General features: G+C 38.6%; 1 pseudogene; it reads left to right on the top strand.

Moving 5' to 3' along the window:
* The first annotated feature begins 294 nt into the window (after positions 1–294).
* The window catches only part of LOC131904111 (vomeronasal type-2 receptor 116-like), a 79,339-nt pseudogene continuing 58,449 nt past the window's right edge, over positions 295–21,184 (top strand).

The raw sequence follows: 21,184 nt of genomic DNA, 5'->3' as shown, positions 1-21,184 counted from the left end.
TGTTATCTTGGCTGAAATCATGATGCCTGTGGCTATAGACCAAGATCCACAAACATCTTGCAGCTTGTTTTTCAAATGAACACAGAGCCACAGATGCAGAGCCAAAGGAAAGAGAAAGTTTCAAACCTCCCAATGGAAGTGGAAAGATCTTGGATTGATAATTGTGACAGCCTCACTCATCAACATAGTTAGAAGCACACATGCCCACAAATGTACTAGGTGAGTACAAATATGCTGGACACTGAGGTCTGCATCTAACAGACTTATGGCTATGCAGACACACGTATTAGTAGAATGTTCTCCTCAATTTTTATTTCCTGTCTTCTGCAGATTCCTTATCTTTTGTGGGCCTTTAATAGTTCTGAGTGCTATTGGAGAATCACAGAAGAATTTCATCGTGAAGGAGATGTGGTAATTGGTGCATTTTTCCCTCTTCATACGATTTATACAGGCAACAAACTTCCTCATGCCACTAAGCCATATTTTTACACAGACTTCCACCTACAGTAAGTGCCATTTTTTTTTATTAATTTCTATATCAAAATTCCCATATCCTATGGTATGTTTGGATTCAAACTCCCATACTCATTATCTTTTTCATCATGACTATCCTACTTCAATTCTGATATGCCTATTTAATTATATATTACTGTTGATTTCCTTTCCTCTCTTAAAGAGGAAGTGAGAATTTTTTTAAATTAAGAATCCTTTCTTTCCCATGTTGCAATTGTAATCTTACAGGCTTACTTTGTCATGCATATTGTACCTCATGCTTTATGTTTTAGGTCCTTAGAGGAAGATAATTTAATTAAAGGTTGACAAGTACTTCAGGGCATTTGAATTGGAATAGGGCTTCTGTAAAACAAGGTGATGCCACTAAAGACAGTGACTTCTGAATGCCTGATATGATGCTATAAAGACAAAATTTGTATGTTTTCTATGCAGCTAATACCAAATCTCAAGTGTTAGAATTAGAATTTGGGAATATTTCTCTTGTGCAAAAACACTTCACCTGTGTCTGAGTTTGCATCTAAATGTTTATCTGATATTCTTTCATTCTCAGGCAGGCTTTCATTTTATCTGCTTGCTCCATGTGTTCTAACATGTCCTTCCTCATTGTTATAAGTTTAGTCATAAGACATATTGTATTGGCCGGGCTGTGGTGGTACATGCCTTTAATACTAGCACTTGGGAGGCAGAGGCAGGCAGATCTCTGTGAGACCAGCCTGGGCTACAGAGTGAGTTCCAGGAAAGATACAGAAGCTACATAGAGAAACATTGTCTTGAAAAACCAAAAAGAAAAAAAAAAGACATATTGCATTGTCAACACATTAGGCTATTTATTAACTTGTCTTAAATATGCAAAATGAAGGTGAGTGTCATCCAAGTCTTGTCATATTCCTTGGTCTAGTTAACAAGTAATAATCATGCATGTTTCTTTAAAAAAACAACAATGCATTCTTTATTCCATGGATATGTTTCCTCAGTGGTAGGGTTCCATTCAATTGGATGTGAAATAAAGGCATCCACAATTAATTGTGAACACAGCATGGAAACATAGAAACACATAATCAAAGCCATGCTGAGAATCAGTGGATGAAAAATTACAATAAGAAATAAGTGGTAGGATGGATTGTGGTCAGTGTGACACTACTGGGTATTTGCTAAAACCTTGGTAGGATGCTAATTCATTAGATCACAGAAAGTTTAGGAGAGGAAGTGTTCAGATGTGAACAGTCACAGGATATTATAATTGACATAGCAAAAATCCAGAATTGGTGTCTTCTGCTTTGTAGTTTGCCAAAGCTGCCCATGGCTCCTCTTTTTCTCTATTCTCTAATGGCACCAGTTCAGTCACCAATATGCATCAGTATTGATTGCTTTCTTGGTTGTGTATCATGGAGCATATGACTGCAAAAGGAATAATTTCAGTTATGTGAGTTTTGAGTGGTTGTCTTATTCATCACATACAAGAATACAGTGGTGTGTCAAATGACTTAACTTCTTATGAAATCAGAGATATAATCAAACTGTGTTTATGGAAGAAAAACTTTTTTTCTACAAAAGATTAATATGTGTTTTTGATTACATACTTGCTAAATGTATGTTTTATACAAAATGAGATTCGTGAATATATATATATATATATATATATATATCTACTACAAAGTTAAAACACTTCTGTCATGCTTCTAATTAAATGCATTATTTAGGTGTGTCAAAAATTCATATACTTTTAAGAGGTATTGTTCTCCCCTCCTTCCCACTCTTCCTCCCCACTCTTTCCTTTTGCTTTTTTGAGATATTTTCTCACACACATAAGTATGTTCTTTCATCAGTTGTTTCTGTCGTATTTTTCTACATGCATAAGTATGTTAATCATGATCATCATAACTTCAAAAAGATATAAGCTGAAGCTTAGCATTATGCTCCACTGCATTAGTTTTTATATGGTCCAATTTATGTATGGTGGCTCACATCCTTGTAAAACAAAACTAAACAGTATCTTCTTTAGGCATTGATGGGAATGTTTTTCTTTCAAATTTACAGAAAAAAATGTGTTTAACTTGATATTTCAAAGTGGATCTGTAGCTAGAGATTTCCTGCCTGGCCCACAGTCAGGACAAATCTCTATCACCTGCCAGTCCCACAGCCGCTCAAACCCGACCAAGTAAACACAGAGACTTAAATTGGTTACAAACTGTATGGCCGTGGCAGGCTTCTTGCTAACTGTTCTTACAGCTTAAATTAATCCATTTCTATAAATCTATACCTTGCCACATGGCTCGTGGCTTACCGGCATCTTCACAAGCTGTTTCTCATCGTGGCGGCTGGCAGTGTCTCTCTGACTCAGCCTTCCACTTCCCAGCTTTATTCTCCTCCTTGCCCCGCCTATACTTCCTGCCTAGCCAATGGCCAATCAGTGTTTTATTGATTAATTAGCAACACATTTGCCATACATCCCACAGCACTTCCCCCCCCTTTTTTTTTTTCCAAAAGGAAGGTTTTAACCTTAACAAAGTAAAATTACATATAATTTGGGAATTTGGACGTAGCTTCTCTTACTACTTCCTGCTGGAAGGGGGCGCTGTATCTTATGGGGAAACAAAGAAAATTTTAGAATTATGGAATAGTCCATGAGGCTGTATCGTCTGAGCCAGATGCCTTCAAACCATTCTGGATGTTGGATCATCTGGGCCATGGTGTCATTGGAGACCTTCAGGGGGTCTTGGCTGGTCAAACCTGATGTATCTTAATCTGGAACAAATCCATAGCCTTTGGCTTTCTGTGGGAACAAAAGCAGAGACTCCTTTCCAAAGTAACATATCCTTATATCCAAATTTTGAAGTCAAGATATCTTTAAAATATGCCTATTGGTTTAACTCAGCTTCCTTTACAATCAAATATCTATCTGCAGTTAAGAATCCCAAAGACAACACAATCCAGATTCTCTGTGTAATATTCATCTTTACGTAGCTTATTTTTATACTACCTTTACTGTCTCTTTAAAGACTTTATATTTTAAAACTATGTATTTGTTTCTATAACTCTATATATCACCTTTTTTTGTCTCTTTCAAGCCTACGTATCTTTTACACACATTGTAAACTATTACATCTGAATCTGTCTTATTGTGAATCTCTTGCCTTAAACTGCAGCAGCTGTGGCTGCTGGCTCCGCCCACCTCAGCTTCCCAACATGGCTATGTTTACCGCCAGCTCTGGGAGCTATCATGGGTCTATGCTTTTATCCAAGAAGCATGTAGCCCAGAAACCTCTTCTTTTGTTTTGTACTAGGAAAGGCTAAATCCACCATGCAGCTTAATGTGCCACTTGCAGAGGCCTCATTCCCGCCATACAGCAGGTTGAGCACACACGCCAGGAACCCACAAGTAGCTCAAACCAGCAGCTGCCGCTCATTTGAGAGAGACAATTAGGAACTGTTTTTAGCTCCGTTTTAGAATCTTTTTTCTCAGTTTTTAGGTGGAAACTCTTGCCACCACGTTGGACGCCATTTGTAGCTAGAGATTTCCTGCCTGGCCCACAGTCAGGACAAATCTCTATCAGGATCTCATCAACTGTGTATGCAGTTCTTGAGTTGATTGATTAACAAGTTATGTATCATAAGAATATTATCTTTGACAATTGATGTTTTAATATTTTACATATTTTTCTTTAGATATACCCCATTTATGAACGTTTTATTCATTAAAGAATGTATGTATGTGCTTTCAGGTCATTCTTAAATGTTTTACAATGCAATACAATTATATATATACACACACACACACACACACATATATATATATATATATATATATATATATTATAGTGTCTGAGATTGCAATGCAATTACAATTTATTGCTTCTCATTCCTTCCTTCAAACCCTCCCATATACTTTCCTTGCTTTCTTTCAAATTCATGGCCTCTTTTTTTCATGAATGCTTGATATTTTATATTTAAGCTGGAAAAACAGCATCTTGCCCATAGATCAAAATTCATCATTTTTTGTTGTTGTTCTTATAGAGGTGAAACTTTATTAGTTTGAGAAGTGTAAATGGTTTAGTACAAAATTGTATTCTCTTAAATATACGTTATATTTTTTTCAGGAATTAAAAAAAAAAAAACAAAATGAAGCAGTTGCCAATTTGCCAGAACATTTCTCATGTAGATAAAGACATCCTGGATTCCTTTCTCCATGCCTCCTTTTCAGTGTATTAGAGTGAAAATGTCTCCACCCCTAAATTATGTTTGTTCTGAGCCCTACCCTCCACTGTTGGCCATGATATCATAATTGTTCTCCCTCTTTCTGTGAATTGTAGGCCTGTGTTTTTTTTCCTTTGAAAATAGACAGTATGGTCCTTGAATGTGCTGTAAATCTTTTTATGGAGGGCTATCTGGCCCCTTTTTTCATTTTTAGGTGTTTGAAAAATTTTCCTTTGGTGTCTGCCTTTAGCTACTGAACTTAATTCATGTCCAGTTTGTCTTTTTCTTTTCTTTCTTTCTTTTTCTGATAAAGCTTTCCTTTCTATGGCTCAGAAAGTTGCATATTGTGATATACAAAACGTTCTTGAAATGTATTTGTAGATGCCAAGATAATATTTTCTGCTCAGAGAGTCACATGTGTTTATACACTAAAGATCATCCCCATTGTCAAAGCAAACAAACTGCCATAGAGAAAGTGTAATGAAGCATCAGAATGAGCAACAGCATTAGGATTTAAATCATACATATTTCCAAAAATAACATTTTTCTCAAATTGTATCTTTTCAAGTCCTATAGCTCCGCTTGCTGACATAATTACATGGCCGTTTTTTCTTTTATTGAAAATAGATTATTTTCTCACATAATATATCCTGATTACAGTTTCCCCTTCCTCTATTCCTTGTAGTACCAACCTACCTCCTCTCCCATCTGGACCCACTCCCTTTCTGTTTCTCATTATAAAAGAACAGGCTTCTAAGAGATGGTATTGAAATATGACAAAATAAAATATAATAAGATAAAACAAAAACTATCATATAAGAGATGGTTAGGTAGGTCAATACAACAGAACAAGGAGCTCGAGTGATGGTAGGCAAATTGGATATCCTCTTATTTGCACCTCAGGAATCCCATAAACATAGTTAACTGGAAGCCATAATATATATGCAGAGGACTTTTGGTCATGTTGACTTAGAGGGCCCATTTACTTGGTGTCATCCACCTGCTCTGTATCTTACATTCTTTCTGCCTCCTCCTCCACTGGATTCCCTGACCTTTGAGGAGAGGAATTTTATGGTGACATCCCATTTAAGGGCTGAGTGTTCAAGGTCTCTGTCTCTGTCTCTGTCTCTGTCTCTCTCTCTCTCTGTAATGTCTGTCTGTGGATCTCAGTATTTGTTCCAATCTACTGAGGAGGGAAGCTTCTTTAATAACGACTGAACACAGCACTGATCCATGAGTATAGCAGAATACCCTCAGGTGTCATTTTTTTTTTATCACTTTTTCCCTTTTTTAGACATGCATAATTTGATTGTACCTCAGATTTCTGGGGTATTTTTTTTCCTGATTCCTGGTGACCCAAAGAGTGCAAGGTATGGGTTCTACCTCATGGAGTGTACCTAATGTCAAATAAGTTATTATTCAATTATGCCCACAGGCTTTGTGCCACCATTGCCCTTAGCATATCTTGCAAGCAGTATACCATTTTAGATAAAGGGTTTGTGTCTGTCTTGCTTTTCTATATTTTTCTTTTGGTAGCATGCATAGTACCTTCCTGTACCAAAATGCTAGAACATATGGATGAAGGCTCTATGTGGATACTACATCAACTTATCTGTTTTCAATGATATATAAATGTTACCTTCAGCAATGGGGCCTTGTTGTCAGTTTGTGGAAAGCAACCTATTGTCTGGGCAATAGCCTGGGTGGCTTTGCAACTCCCATGGGACCCCTTTGGGCTAACAACTCAGATACAACTTAATCCCAGTCATGGAGTTTCATTTGGTGACAAGAGATAGCCAGTTGTGATACTCTGTCCCCCAATATTTGGTGATTTCATGTAGACCACACACACACACACACACACACACACACACACACACACACACACACAATTCAGGAATTTTCATTGTATTAGGCTTTCATACTTCTCTTTAGTATTTTGCTGTCATTCCTGTATTTTCTCCCTCACACTCCTGTCCCCTCTCCTTTCCCGCTTGATTCCCTGATTCTAATGCCCCCATACATCCATAATTATTGATTCTATTTCCCTTCCCTAATTCTATCTATCTGTTTTCTCTAAACCCTTACTCTATACCTACCCTCTGTAGTTCTACAGATTACAGTTTGGTTACCATTGACTTAACTTCTCATATCAACATGTGAGTACATACCATATTTGTGTTTCTGGATCTGGGTTACCTCACTCAGGATGTTTTTTTTCTAGTTCCATCCGTTTACCTGCAAATTTCATGTTGTCATTTATTTTAAACTGCTGAGTAATACTCCATTGTATAAATGTACTACATTTGCTTTATTCATTCTTCTGTTGAGTGACATATTGCTGTTTCCAGTTTCTAGTTATTATGAACAAAACCACAATGAACAACATTGAGCAAGCGTCTTGGTGGTAGCATGCAGTGTCTTTTTGGTATATGTTTAAGACTGGTATAGCAGCATCTTGAGGCACATTGATTTTTGTCTTCCTGAGGAACTGCTATACTGCCTTTCATAATGGTTGTACCATTTTTACTTCCACCAGCAATGGAGGAGTGGTCCTCTTACTCTATATCCTGGACAGCATGAGCCGTCACTTGTTTTTTGGTCTTAACCATTTGGACAAGTGTAAGACAAAATCTCAAAGTAGTTTTGATTTGCATTTCTGATGGCTAAGAATGTTGAAAATATAAAATATTTCTCAGCATTTTGAGTTTCCTCTACTTAGAATATTCTGTTTAGACCCATATCCAGACATTTTGCACAGAGCGAGTGAGACCTTGGAACACACAGTTCTAAGTAGGGTGTCTCTACCAAATCCCTCCTCTTGGAGCTCAGGGAACCCCAGGAAAAAGGAAGAAGAAAGAGTGTAAGAGCCAGAGGGGATGGAGGACACCAACAGAACAAGGCCCTCTGAATCAACTGAGCAAGGCTCATATGAACTCACAAATACTGCAGCAGCAAGAACTGAGGCCATATGGGTCTGAACAAGGTCTTCTGTGTAAATAGTATGTTTTCCAGCTTAGTATTTTTTAAATTTTTAAAAATTATTTTTTCTACATACCACCCATAGATCCCACCTCCTACCTCCTTCCATCTCCCAGCCCTTCCTCCCAAGCCACCCCACATCCCCCAAATCAAGGTCTCCCATGAGGAGTCAGCAGAGCCCAGCACACTGAGCCTAGGCAGGTCTAAGCCCCTTCCCACTGTACCAAGGCTGCACAAGGCACCACACCACAAGTACCAGATTCCCAAAAGCCTGCCTATGCACCAGGGATGGATACCGATCCCCCCCTTGGATGTTCCCCAAATAGTTCGAGCCAAACAACCATCTTCCATATCCAGAGTGTCTAGTCCAGTCCTGTGGGGGCTTCACAGCCACTAGTCTACAGTTCAAGGGCCTCTAATAGTATGGCCAGTCATCTCTGCACTTCTTCCCGTCATGATCTCCACATTCTCTGCATGCAGAATCCCTCTTCTCTCTCGTTGATTGCATTCCCAGAGCTCATCCTGGTGCCTGGCCATGGATATTTGCATCTGTCTCCATCAGTCACTGGACAAAGGCTCTATGATGATAGTTATGGTAGTTCGCTAGACCAGTCACCAGAGTAGACCAGTCCAGGCACCCTCTGGACCACTGCCAGCAGAACAAGGTGGTGTCATCCTTATGGGTTCCTGAGAGCCTGCCCAGCACCCTACCTCTTCCTTTTCCCATGATGCCCTCATCTATAATGGTATCTCCCTCCCTGCCCTCCCACTCTGTCCATGTTCCAGCTTGACCCACCCATTTCCCTATGTTCTCATTCCCCACTCCTTACCCTCTGCCATCCACCCACACCCAGTCCTTTCATGTAGATCTCATCCACTTCTCCTTCACAGGGTCATCCATGTGTCCCTCCTAGGGTCTTTCCCTGTTAGCTAACCTCTCTGGAGCTGTGGGTTGCAGTCTGGCCATCTCTCCCTCACATCTAGTATCCACTTATGAGTGAGTACATACTATGTTTGTCCTTCTGAGTCTGGGTTACCTCACTCAGGATGATATTTCCTAGTTCCATCCATTTGACTGCAAATTTCTTGATATTGTTTTTTATTTCTGAGTAGTATTCCATTGTGTATATGTGCCACATTTTCTTTATCCATTCTTCAGTTGAGGGGCATCTGATCTGATCAGGTTTCCAGGTTCTTACTATTACAAATAATGCTGGTATGAACATAGTTGAGCATGTGTCCTTGTGGTAAGATTGAGCATTCCTTGGGTATATGCCCAACCAGCTTAATATTTCTTATGGGACTCCTGAATGTGTGAATGAGTGGGTGTTTGATGCTTGTGACTGCCCCTGTGGTTCTTTTCCTTCTGTTTGGTTACCTTGTCTGTCTCAATGTGATGGTTTTTGTTTAATATTATATTTTATTTTTAGTTGTTATCTCCTAGAAGCCTGTGTTTTTTTAATGATAGAAAGAAAAGGAGTGAATCCTGAGTGGAAGGGATGTGTAGAGGGGGTGGGGGAGTAGAAAGAAGGGATCCTATAATCAAGATATAGGATATATGAGAAAATGATCTATTTTCAATAAATGAAAACAAACAAAAAACTCAAAAAATCCAAAATGAGAGAGAATTATCTATGAAGATTCATATCACAATTTTTTAATTTAATTGTATTCTTGATATCCAGTTTTTTTTTAGTTCTTTATATATTTTGATGATTAGATTTCTACTTCAGATGTAGTTGGTACAAATATCTTCACATTGTGTAGGGTGCTGCTTTGTCCAAATGATGGCTTCCTTTGTCTTGCAGAGATTTTTCAGTCTCATGACATACCATTTATTGATTTTTGACCTGAGTGCCTATGCTAATGGTATTCTTCTCAGAAGATTTTTCTCCTGTCCCAAAGAGGTAAAACCTATTCTGCTCTTTCTCTTCTATTGGGATCAGATCAGTGTACCTGATTTTAGATTGAGGTCCTTGATCTTTTTGGAGTTGAGTTTTGTAAATGGTAGTAAATACAGGTTTATTTGGATTCTTCAACATGAAGTCATCTAGTTTTACCCATGTCATTGTGGTATTTTTTCTTGTGTGTATGTCTGTCTTCTTTATCAAAATCAGGTGTCCATAGGTATGTAGAATCCTCAATTTTGTTCTGTTATCAGTGTTTCACTTTTGTGCCAATGCCATTTTTTAACTATAGTTTTGAAGGGTACTTTGAAATTGGGGCACTGACAGAGCCCACAGTTCTTTTACTATTCAGGATTGTTTTAGCTATTCTGCTTTTTTATTTGTTTGTTTTTCCACATGAATCTTAGAGTACTCCATTCAAGTTCTTTGAAGAATTATTTTGGAGTTCTATTGGAGATTGCATTAAATCTGTAGATTGTTTTGATACTGTGTTAGTCCTACTGATCTCTAAGCATGAAATATCTTTTCATCTTCTAATATCTTCTTCATTTTCTTTCTTCAAATGTATTTTAGTTTTTATTACAAGTCTTTCCCTTGCTTGGTTGTAGCTACCCCAAGATGTTTTATATAATTGGAGGCTATTGTGAAAGGTGGTATTTCTATGATTTCTTTCTTATGACACTTGTCATTTGTATATAGGAGAGCTACTGCATTTTTTAGTTAATTTTGTATCCATTTGCTTTGTTGGAAGTGTTTGCCAGCTGTAGGAAAAATTTCCAGTGGAATTTTTAGAGTTCCTTTTTGTTAGGATCCTGCCCTCACTCCAACACATGCACAGTTTGGGGTCTTGCATCTTACATCACCAGCGAGTATGGGCAACTACGTACCCACCTTAAAATGTCAGACACAGACATCCACTCTCTCTCTCTGCTCCCTCTCTGTTTCCTCTATGCTCCCTACTCTCTGCTCTACTCCTACCATCTTTCTTTTTCTCCAGGCCTGGCTCTCCTCCCTCCTATCATCTCCTTCTTTTTAATAAAGCTCTTTGGTGGCTGTGGCCTGTGACTTTTCTGCCGGTAACCAGCACTGCCACCAGCACTGTTTATCATAACCATCACCTTTAGTACCATCATATTGTCTGCAAGTAAGATAATTTGACTTTTTCCCTTCCCATTTATACCCCCTTAATGTACTTCAGTTGTCTTATTGGTCTAGCTAAGATTTCAGTACTATATGAAGTAGTTTTGGAGAAAGTGGACAACCATGTACTGTTTCTCATTTTAGTGGAGTTGATTTGAGTTTCACTCCATTTAAGTTGATGTTGGCTATGTGCTTGCTGTAAACTGCCTTTATTAAGTTTATGTACATCCCTTTTATTACTAATCTCTCTGGGACTTTTATCATGAAGGAATGTTGCATTTTGTAAGAGGAGTGCTTTGTATCTGAGATGTGAGATGATCTGCTGAAGACCTTCATAGGGGGGTGTTTGGGTCCCAAAGAGGATTTGTGGAGTTGGGGGTGGGGTGGGAGGCAAGGCAGAGATAAACATGATCTGAGGATGAATCAGAATAGCTGCCAGCAGCTTTTAATTGAAAAATGAATACAAATTTATATTCTGTATTTGCACATAGTATGAAATGAGAGAAAAGTGCATGTGAGCTGGGGTGTGGCTTGAGATCAGGGGTTGAGGAATCTAACATTGACTTTGACAATAGGCACCAGTCATAGGTTAATGAAAGGGCCACAAGTTCCTCTTACCAGAGATAGGAGAATGACTGCTTTAGCAAGCAAGAACTTTCCTCAGGCCCCAAAAGGAATGGAAACCTTTATCTCAACTCCTGATCTTGGAAAAAAGACCTCAGCTGGGGAGAAGACACTACACAACAATTTCTTAGTCTTATTTTATTTTACATTTTAAAATTCATTTTACATGCCAACCACAGATCCCCCTCTCATCCCTCCACCCACTCCTCCCATCCCCACCTTCCCCTGCCCCCAACCCAGCCCTATCCCTTCCTCCAACAGGGTAAGTTCTCCCATCGGGAGACAGCTAAACCTGGTACATTCAGTTGATGCAGGACCAAGGCCCTCCTCGCTGCATTAAGTGTGAGCAAATTGTCAGACCATTGGTAATGGAATCCAGAAAACCAGCTCATGCACCAAGAATAGATCCTGATCACACTGCCAGGGGCTCCTCGAACAGATCCAGCTACAAAACTGTCTCCCTTATGCAGAAGGTCTAGTTCAATCCCATGCAGGTTCCACAGCTGTCAGTCTAAAGTTTGTGAGTTCCTTTGAGCTTGGTTCAGTTGTCTCTGTGGATTTACCCATCCTGATCTTGAGCCCCCCTTGCTCATGTAATCCCTCTTCTCTCTCTTTGACTGGACTCCCGGAGCTTGGTATGGTGTTTGGCCATGGATCTCTGCATCTGCTTCCATCAGTTACTGGATGAAGGCTCCATGGTGACAGTTAAGGTATTCACTGATCTGAATACCAGGGTAGGCTAGTTTCAGGAACCCTCATCACTATTGCGAGTAGTCTAATCTGGGGTTGTCCTTGTGGATTTCTGGGAATTTCCCTAGCACCAGGTTTCTCCCTTACCCCATAATGCCTCCCTCTCTCAAGGTATCTCTTTCATTGCTCTTCTACTGTGTCCTTCACCCATTTCAACTATTCTGTTCCCTTATGTTCTCATCCCTCATCCCCAGGTTACTCATGGGGATCTCTGTTTCCCCTTCACAAAGTGACCTGTACATCTTACTTAGGTCCCTCCTTGTTTTCTAGCTTCTCTGGAGCTGTGGGTTGTAGTCTGATTATCTTTTGCTTTACCTCTTGTATCCACTTATGGGTGAGTACATACCATGTTTGTTTTTCTGAGTATGGGGTACCTCACTCGAGATGATATTTTCTAGTTCCATGCATTTGTCTTCCATTTTCATGATGTCATTGTTTTTTTTTTTTTTTTACTGTTGAGTAGTACTCCATTACCTATGTACCACATTTTCTTTATCCATTCTTTGGTTGAGGAGCATTTAGGCTGCTTCTAGGTTCTGGTTATTATGACTAATGCTGCTATGAACATAGTGTGAAGGCAATATAAAGGCCTAGACTTGACTTTACAGACACCACCTTCAACCACCTGGTGACCACAGGCTATATTCAGTTCCAGGTATAACCTCAGGAATGTGCCAGAACAACTTGAATAGATAGACTAGACACAGCCAATCAAAAAATAGGGCAGTGAAGTTTAACAAGATCCAGATGCTCCTGCAAACATCCTGTCAGCAGTTTATGATCATTGCAGATATCCAGATAATTCTGTCAGCAGGTTGTGCTTTTGAACCAAAAGTCTAACCCAACAGTTTCAAATGTGTTTTTTTGCTGAAAGTCTAGACCAATAGTTTAAAAAAAAATCACCTTGCCCCATATTCCTTCTACCCAGTCCCTCAAACTGCCAAGGTATGTAATTCCCAGCATGTGTTTTTTTTTCCTTTAAATCCCTCCAACCCCAAAGCCTGGGGACACTGCATTTTCCATCTGCTGGGTGGCAGCCCAAGTTCAAACTTGACAATAAAAAAAACCTTGTGTGCTTGCATTGGAAACTGGCTTTTCCTTGGTCTCTGGGAGTATCACAACACAGGTACAACATTTAGTGCATGGGCCAGGAAAACCCATGACTGCATGGACTCCAGACCAGAGTCTCTGACTGGCTGATAAGTGTGTCTCTAAGTGTCTTTTTGTCCTGTTTGTCTGTGTTCAGTTTCATTTATGTGGCATGCCTAAGTCAATGATTATGATCAGGAATGGTTAAGGGGCAGATATACCAAAGGACCATGATCACAATGGACTGAAGGATGTTTCAGATCCTGGTAGTGGATCTGTTTGATTGATGACAGGGGCCTCAGATGTGTATTGGGGTAGAGGCCCCCACATCTGTTTGTGGTCAGCTGACACTGTTTCCCTGGGGAAATTTTTTGCCTTTCTTATATTCATATAGAAATATCCTGCCTATATGAATGTGTGAGAAGTATAGCACAGTATGCGAGTTTTATGCCTGAGTTTGTTTGTGCATTCTGACTCCTGTCTTGAGCTCCATCAAAGACCCGAGAAGGAATATAATAATACCTGAGGAAACAGGAGATGGATACAAGCAACTTTCAGGAATCTTGTGAGAGTAGACAGAGATAGCTGGCTGCCTGGACAGTCATCTACAATTTCTCAGCATCATTGGTGCATTCACATTGGCTGTAGGACTAGAACATCTGACAGACCATTTTCAGAAGCAGGAATTTTGAATGACCATCTTATCTTGTCTTGGCAGAGTTCAGAGGTTGCTTTTCCCTGTGTCCTCCTCATCCAGAAAGGACAGCATTCATACTGTCAGCAGTCAATGCAAGGGTAGTTCTTTGCCCAGTAGGCCATTTTGTGTCAAGAAGAAGACAAACTTCAAAATAGAAATGTCTCAGAAGCCCAACATTCTCTCAGGATCAGATTGATGCTGCCAGTAGCAATCATGTCTCATGTCAACAGAATTCTAAATTATCAAAACATTTATATGTCATATTCTTTAAGTCTATGAAGTATTTGAAGATTACCTGTCCATCTGAAATATGTTTCTGTAAGTCTGGATAACCTAACTAACTATAGAAATGACAAGCATGGGGCTAGAGAGATGGCTCAGCGATTAAGAGCACTGACTGTTCTTCTAGAGTTCCTGAGTTGAATTCCCAGCAACCACATGGTGGCTCACAACCATCTGTAATGAGATCTGGTACCCTCTTCTGGCCTGTAGACATACACACAGGCAGAATACTGTATACATAATAAATAAATCTTAAAAATTAAAAAAAAAGAAATGACAAGCATGAGTGACTATAGCTCAGTAAGTCTTCTTTACTTAAATAACTTAAGGACTCAGGCTTCACATTAACAAGATAAAGTCTGTAAGCATATGTACTGTATAATGACAATGACCTCAAAATTGTGACAATACACAAAATAGCTTAAACAGAGGTAGGAATGTATAGTGCAATATGTAATATGACAATGAGCCTAAATATGTATCACTATACAAAATATCCTAAACAGAGTTAGAACATACATATAGTATGACAAATACATATGTATTTGTATCAATATACAAAATATTTCAAACAAGAGTAGGACTATGTGTACAATACAACAAATATAGTTTTGTATTTGTATCAATATACAAATTATCTTAAATACGAATATAAGAATAGTTTACATTGGTATCAATATACAAAAATCTATATCAGTGCAAATTATCTAAGGCTGATATTTTACTGAATTAGTTTATTAGTGAATACAATAATCTACCTTAATAGCCTATACCTATCAATTTCCCTTTTTCTTTTCTAAAGGAGAAAACTGAGTTCAAATTTTACTGTTCCACTGCCAACCCTATAACTATCCATCCATAACCCTGAGAAAAATGAACCATTTGGGAGAGGGGTGTCATTTTATTAGAATTACTTCTTGTTGTTTAGGGAGCGAAGGTATCTCTGTGTGTTCCTGTAAGAAAACTTAGATAATTAGTTCTCAGTAGGGCTAGCCATAGTGTCTGCAGCTAGTCTCAGTAATAGATAAGATTGTCTGAGATTCTGGCTAGAAGTGTAGTATGATGGACCATCTCATCTTAGAACCATCCTGAAGAGTTTTCAGTCCAAAGCTGATCATTGAGTAATGTTCTTGGTGAAATGGCATCTTTCTGGACAGAGTAGAGTCACTGATGTGGGGCTCATCTTCATCCTGGAGACTTCAGAGATTGATATTGGGAAGACTTATTTTCACTGTGGAAAACTTGAACATTATTATTATCAAAATGGAGTTTGGATTTAAAGATGACATGTAAGAAAGGATTCCAAGAAATCAAGAATAAGCATGGAGAGGAATGAATCTTGATAATAATGGTCCTTAGATTATTTGTTTTTTTCTGTCTCATACCAGTTATCTCTTCTGATATGAGAGAGAATCTCTTAATTTTTTCTTTTAACAAAATACTCGGGTTTAGAGAGGGAGAGAGCCACATTCCAACTCCAAAGCCAGCTTGATTTATAATTGAATCAGGACTACAACTATTCTAGAGTTAAAGAGATATCAATTTAGACAGTGAGATATTATCCTGTAGAGTATATGGGTACCAATAGGTTCTTCCCTTCTGCTGTAGACTTCTGGGTGTCCAAGGCCTTATGATTTCTTAAAGATGGGTATTCATATTATCCTATAAAGACAGAAAACAGAACCCTGCCCCAACCTGTGTTTGCTAATTTTTCTTACAACTTGTAGAGATATCACATCGGTTGATGAGCTTTAACTTCTCCTCATCAAGGGGTTTCTCCTGTTCAAATCGAATTTTTATTAAATTGGTTGGTATCTATAGCTTTTTTTCTCCTGCAGAAAACAAAAGCAAAACCCCTTCCCCAATGTAGGACATACCCTGGTTTCTATTCTGAGGTCAACACATCTTTGAAATAAACCAGTTGGTTTAGCTCAGAAGTTTTGTCTGTCACCCAATGTGTCTCTGCAGCTGTTGTCCCTTCCTCATCAACATTGAGAAAATTCAAGGCTAATAAAGCATTATGCAATCTATTTCTAGGAGTCATTGTTACCTGTTGCTGTTTATTTAGTATAGCCTTTAAAGTTTGATTGGATCATTATATGATTGCTTGGCCTGTGGGATTGTGTGGTATACCTGTAACATGCTTTATATTGTAATAAGCAAAACTGGTCATATTTTATTTTAGACATATGCTGGAACATTGTTAGTCTTAATTTGTACAGGTATTTCCAAGATGGCCATAACTTCTAATAGGTGTGTAATCACAATATCAGCCTTTTCAGAACTCATAGGAGTTGCCCATTGAAATCCTGAGTAGGTGCCAATGGTATGGTATACATATTTTTATCTTCCAAATTCTGCAAAATGAAACGCATCCATCTGTCAAATTTTATTTCTTTGTATACCTTTTGAGTTGATAACTGTAAGTAATGGAGTTTGGTTATAGAAGGAACAAGTAGGACTTTTTTTTTATAATAATTTCCTTGTAAATTGGAAGGATGGAGAAATCCTTCTTTGAACCCTTGCTATTTACATGGTCTTTCTTATGAAATTATGAGGCTTCTTGCACATTATCTATTAATAACTGAACAATCCCATTGTTTCCTTGTGCTAGAGGTCCTGGCAGACCTGCATGGGATCTGGTATGTGTTATAAGATTTCTGATGACTTCCTGTAATTGTATGAATAGTGAAGTTAATTCTGTATTATCAGGAATAAATAATCAGTTTCAATATGTAAAACAACTCTCTCTGCATATTGAGAGTCAGTGACAATATTGAGGGGTCCATGAAGTCCATTAGTACCATAAGAATGGCATATAGTTCTGCATTTTGTACAGAATTGTATGGACTTTGAGTGACTTAAGTCTCCTGATTTGTATCCTGCTTTCCCTGATTTATTTACATCAGTATAGAAACTGGTGACTCTAGAAATTGACTTTTGCTGTACAATGTGAGGAAGGACCCATTCAGTCTTCCTTATGAATTCTATTCTCACACTTTTGGAATAACAGTTGTTAATCTCTCCCAAAAGTTACTGGAGGATCTTTGTCAGTATTCATTATCTTGGTATAATGAGGAAATTTCCTCATTAGTTACAAGTACTGCAATTTATGCTAGGCCCATTTCTGTCAACTAGTGAAGTCTTAACTTTCCTTTTAAAATCAAATCAGAGATCTTTTCCATATAAGTCTTTAACTTCTTACTTGGTTTTCATGGTAGAAATATCCATTCCAATATAAAATCTTCCCTCTGCATCAAAATCCCTGTGGGTGAGTGTCTGGAGGGGAGTATGACCAGAATGCACCTAAGTTCTGTATTCACACAATCCACATGCACTCATATTTTCTTTTCTACTAGAGCCAATTCCTTCTCAGCTTCAGCTGATAATTCTCTTGGACTATTTAAGTCCTTGTCCCCTTTTAGGGTACTAGCCAAATTTACTAGTCAATCTTTAGTTATTCCAATGATAGCTTGTAAATTGGAAATGCTTCCTAACAATTTTTGAAATCATTAAGAGTCTGCAGTCAGTCTCTCCTGAGTTGTACCATTTGGGGTTCTAATTTTTTATAGCTCTATCTTATATCCTAAGTAATTAATAAAATCTCCTCTTTGTATTTTTTCACAAGCGATTTGTAGTCCCCAGCAAGGTAGAAATTTATGTCTTCAAACATGTTTTCCAGGTACCTAACTTTGGATCAACTAATAAGATATCCTCCATATAATAATAATTTATAAATTGTGGAAATTTCACATGATTTATTTCCAATGTTTTTTGCAGAAAATTTCGGCACAGGTGCGGGGCATTTACCCATCAACGCCATAGCTCCCCAGAGTTTTCTTGAGTGTGAGCAGCAGGAAATATTAGATAGAAGGATTTAGATTATGAAGATAAACAGATAGAAAATAAAGGATAGCCTTGAGAGGGCCTGGATGGGGCTGACTGTCCCTGCCGCAGGGTGGAGCAAAAGACCTCCCCCCAGCACAGCCAAGTGCAGACCATCTCAGACATCTGCACTCAGGCCCGTGGTCCAATCATCCTCTCTATGCAGAGCTGCCCCCATGGTCCTGTTGGCCTCCCCTGTAGCCACCACCACCGCCACCACTCTGGTCCTGATTGCTGTAACCACTGCTGCTGCCACCACTCATGGAAGACTGATCTTGGCCATGGTTGCCTCCACCACCCCCTCCAAGACCTCCACTGCTGCTGTTGTATTTGTTCTGTTGTCCATAACCCTGAGGTGGGTTATAGGAGCTTTTTTGTTGTCCATAGCTTTGTTGCTGTCCACCATAGCCAGACTGTTGGCCATAGCCTCCATTCTGGGGCTGCCCATAACTGCTGCTCTGAGAACTGCTACCATAACTTCCCGAGGTGCTGCTAGGAGTTGGCTGTTGGTCATAGCCAGGGTAGGAGGACTGCTGCTCGTAAGAAGATTGGGAACTTTGGCTGCTGCCATAGCCTCCAGTGGAACCATATCCCTGGGGAGCTGACTGAGCGCCATAGCCTGTGTTTTGGGTCTGTTCATAAGAAGACCCATAGCTGCTCTGGCCATATCCTGAAGTGTCAGCTGACTGGTCATAACCACTGTAACTCTGCTGGTCATAGAGTTGTTTGCTTTGTTGGGAGTATCCCTGCCCAGGCTGGGTAGGATAGTCCCCATAGCTTTGAGTTGCTTGTTGGATATAGTCGTTTGAAGCCATGTCCATGTTTGCATGCACAGTCTGCCCAGCAACAGGATTCCAGGTGTGAGGACTGCATCCTGATTTATTACAAGTTTATTACTACATGTCTTAAGATTACTTAAGATTACTTAAGATTAGATACTTCTTGCAAGCTTGTATTCTTAAAGGAACTCTATAGATGTATTTTACAAACTTATATAGGGCTACCATTAGCATATATCTAACTAAGCAAACACCTAAACATTTCTTAACACAGATCTAACAAGACAGAATAATTTCTACAAACTCACATATTTTATTTTCATCTTCTACTTCTTACTCTTAATTATCATCACTATCTCTGTAAGAAAGACTCTCTTAACTAGACAGGAAGTACATACATCATTTCTAAAGTTTAGAGTTATAGTCAGCTTTGCTATGCAACACTGGGATTTAGTGAGTGTTGTCATTATAGAGCTGTGATACTTGTTGCTAGGGGACTGTAACATTCTCGGGATGAAGTCACACCCCAAAGTCGCTGAGTTCTCATAGCCATTCTGGAACCAGCAGAGATGCACTGTCACTGGTAAATGGTTTTTAACTAGAGGCTGTCCCTTCACCCAAATTCATAATAGCTCCCCTAAGTGCTTCAATTCAGACAAACATTTCTATTACAGGAGTACTTTTGGTTTGTTCTACCGAAAAACTTTACTTGATGCTGAGGGTGAAATTACCGTATTTACCTGCTGTAAAGCTCTTTGCCCAAATACTGCACAGCTATTAGGTGATATAAAGTATTTTTCTAAAGAAACTAGTAAAGCCAAAAGCAGCACAGCTCCGAACTCTATTTCCTCACTGTTTGCATTAACCAGTGACAAAACCTCAGAAACACTAATTGAGCCTCTTTCATTCTGGTTCCTTTATAGGAACATCATTGGAGCTGACCTTCCTTAGTTCCACACTCCTTACCAGACGCTCTGATAACCACTGAGCTTCATTCTCCTCTTGTGAAAAAACACAAACATGTCCTTGACCCCATATTAACACAGGATTGGGACCCTTCCATAATCCCGAGCAGGGATCTTTCCATTTCAATTGAGCAAAAGTCGCTTGGGTGCCACTGTGCCAAAAATCTATCTGTGGCATACTGCTCACAGACATCCATATTCAAAAAGTTCAGAACAAAAAGAGCATGATTTAATGCATTATGTGGTGATTGAGGGTAAATTTCTTTCTTTTTTATTTTTATTTTTTTGAAGTTGTATTTTAAGACTGCTATGAGCCCTTTCTACAATACCTTGTCCCTGAGGATTATAGGGAATACCTGTTTTATGTACAATTTCCCATTGGGTACAAAATTGTTGAAATGCCTTACTAGTATATCCAGAACCATTATCAGTTTTAATAATTTTTGGTATACCCATATACAAAAAACACTTCAAGCAGTGCATAATTACATGTTTTGTAGCTTCCCCAGGTTGTGCACTAGCCATTAAAAATCCCGAATAAGTGTCAATCGTCACATGTACATATTTTAATTTGCCAAATTCTGCAATATGAGTAACATCCATTTGCCATAGATGATTAGGAAGAAGGCCTTGAGAGTTTACCCCTAAGTGAGGGACAGGAAAGTATTTTGGACATACCCCACATCGTTCAACTATTTGATGAGCTGCTTCTTTGGTAAGATTGAATTGCTTTCTTAAGCTTTTGCTATTTTGATGATGAAGAGTGTGTGACTGTTGAGCCATTTCCACTTGGGATAATGCTACTATCTTTGTTAGCTTATCAGCCATTGCATTACTCTCAGCTAAAGGACCAGGAAGATTGGAGTGAGCTCTAATATGGCCCATTTGTTGAAACAACATTTTGACTTGATTGTTGTTAGTTCTAATATATTCACCAAAATTGTTACTATTCAAAGGAGTCAAGAACATAGATGTTCTTTCATGAAACATATCCTTCATTAGCTTACTCTGAGAAAAAGCGTTTCAGGATTTAGTATTTTCACTTCATTAGCTTTAACTCTTGATGTTATCATTATTAGCAGCTGTGATATTTAGCATTGATTTCTTGTAAGGAACTTTCAGGTGAAGCAACTATTTTTTTAAGACAGATTTTTCTGATGTTTGTTTCCCATCTATAAAGCAGTCATTTCTTTTCGAATGTCTGTTTTCTTGTCTCCTTATTAGATTTGCAAAGTAATCATTCATTGCAGGCTGTTTGTTCAAAAGGTAAAGAACTTTATTTTCCCATAAGTTTCTTCATATCTAAAACAATGTTTAGTTTATGGACTGCTTTCTCTTGCTTTCTTAAGGATTTTAAAGTGGCTTGTTTGCTCTTAA

Source organism: Peromyscus eremicus, chromosome 1 (assembly GCF_949786415.1).
Source record: "Peromyscus eremicus chromosome 1, PerEre_H2_v1, whole genome shotgun sequence".
Taxonomy (NCBI): Eukaryota; Metazoa; Chordata; class Mammalia; order Rodentia; family Cricetidae; genus Peromyscus; species Peromyscus eremicus.
This window is presented reverse-complemented; position numbering and strand designations above follow the sequence as displayed.